This window comes from Theropithecus gelada, chromosome 20 (assembly GCF_003255815.1).
Source record: "Theropithecus gelada isolate Dixy chromosome 20, Tgel_1.0, whole genome shotgun sequence".
Classification (NCBI taxonomy): domain Eukaryota; kingdom Metazoa; phylum Chordata; class Mammalia; order Primates; family Cercopithecidae; genus Theropithecus; species Theropithecus gelada.
The window spans coordinates 65,398,376-65,400,109 of NC_037688.1; the positions used below are offsets into that span (position 1 = coordinate 65,398,376).

At 51.8% G+C, this 1,734-nt stretch overlaps 1 pseudogene; it reads right to left on the bottom strand.

The window, feature by feature from the left end:
* Positions 1-333: 333 nt before the first annotated feature.
* On the bottom strand, positions 334-1,302 carry LOC112613892 (annotated as a pseudogene).
* Positions 1,303-1,734: the final 432 nt, after the last annotated feature.

A 1,734-nucleotide genomic window follows, 5' to 3' on the forward strand; every position in this document is an offset into this window, starting at 1 on the left:
CAAACAAACAAACAAACAAACACCTGAAAGTGACACCGGCCCCCTGACAACACAAGTTACAGGTCCTTGTGCAGTCCCAGGGTTGAGTGGTCCAAGAAAGTCACTCCCTGAGCCCAGCCTGAGGTTTCATCTTTCCCGAATGGGACCGGATAGAGGGTCCACGCTGCTTGGCGGAAGAGGTGCATCTGGTAAGCCCAGGTGGTGAGTGAAGCCAAAGATGATAACACGAGAAGGTGTCAAAGCCGAGGTTTCCTCGTGCTGAAACCAGGCCTTAGGAGGCAAGTTCTTTGGTGGGGCCTCTTTGCCCAAGCTGAAGCAAGTCCCCTGCACCTGTCATGCAGGGAAGAGGTTGGGTGGGCTTTCTCCTTAGCAAGACTTTGCTATGGGGTACTGGTCGGTGTTCTCATGTTGCCTGCTCCGGGTTGAGGTTCTGCATGTGGCCAGGCACAACTCAAAAGGTTCTTCAACTGCCATGAAGAGGTTCTGGAATGCCCCAGCTGCCCAACTGGGGAAGCACTCCAAGAGAAGCTGCTTGTTGGGCAGCAGCTGCTGGGCCAGCAGCCATCACAGCAGTATTGCTTTGTGCCAGGGTCGTTGATGTTGCAGCAGCTGCTGGGCCAGCAGCCATCGCAGCAGTATTGCTTTGTTCCAGGGACGTTGATGTTGCAGCGGCAGTTGGGCTGGCAGAGGTTGGGCCAGCAGCCATGGCAGCAGTATTGCTTTGTGCTAGGGACATTGCAGTTGCAGCAGCGGTTGGGCCAACAGCCATCACAGCAGTATTGCTTTGTGCCAGAGATGTTGATGTTGCAGTAGCCGCTGGGCCAGCAGCCATCGCAGCAGTATTGCTTTCTTCCAGGGATGTTGATGTTGAAGCAGCGGTTGGGCCAGCAGCCATGGCAGCAGTATTGTTTTGTGCTAGGGACATTGCAGTTGCAGCAGCAGTTGGGCCAGCAGCCATCACAGCAGTATTGCTTTGTGCCAGGGACATTAACGTTGCAGCAGCCATTCACCAGCAAATCCTTCCTCTCACAAACATAGTTCATTCATGATGAGGTGCTCCCCTCGAATGGAGTTGCGGCACTGATTGCTGGGGTGACTGCCATTGCCCGAGTTAAAATGCACTTTACACAGAATGGGCTGATTGTGGTCTTGAACCTGGAGGAGATTCCTCTCTTCGACTCTCCTCTCCTCCTGCTTGAAGGTGCTCCTGAGGAAGTAGATGAGTGACAGCCCAAAGACCAGGGCGAGCACCCACCTCCTCCGCAGACATCGGTGCTACACCGTGGCCTCCTGGTTCACCATCCTGTGTTGTGAAACACAGTAGGCCCAGGGCTCCTACACACCCCGCAGCCCCATCCCTTGAGGCAGGCACTGACACCATGGCCCGTGGCTAAGTCCCAGGTTTATTTTTCTTATCCCATATATCAGAATTTAATTTCTTTTTATGATGAACGATGTTCCAAAACATGTTCTTTTCTTTCTTTGGTGGCCATCCTAATTGGTGTGAAGTGGTATCCCATTGTGGTTTATTTTGTTCTTTTGTGTTTTTTTAAAATTATTATTATTATTTTTTTTGAGAGGAGTCTTGCTCTGTCACCAGACTGGAGTGCAGCGGTGCAATCTTATTTCACTGCAACCTCTGCCTCCCAGGTTCAAGTGATTCTCCTGCCTCAGCCTCCTGAGTAGCTGGGATTATAGGTGCCAGCCACCACACCTGGCTGATTTTTTACTTTT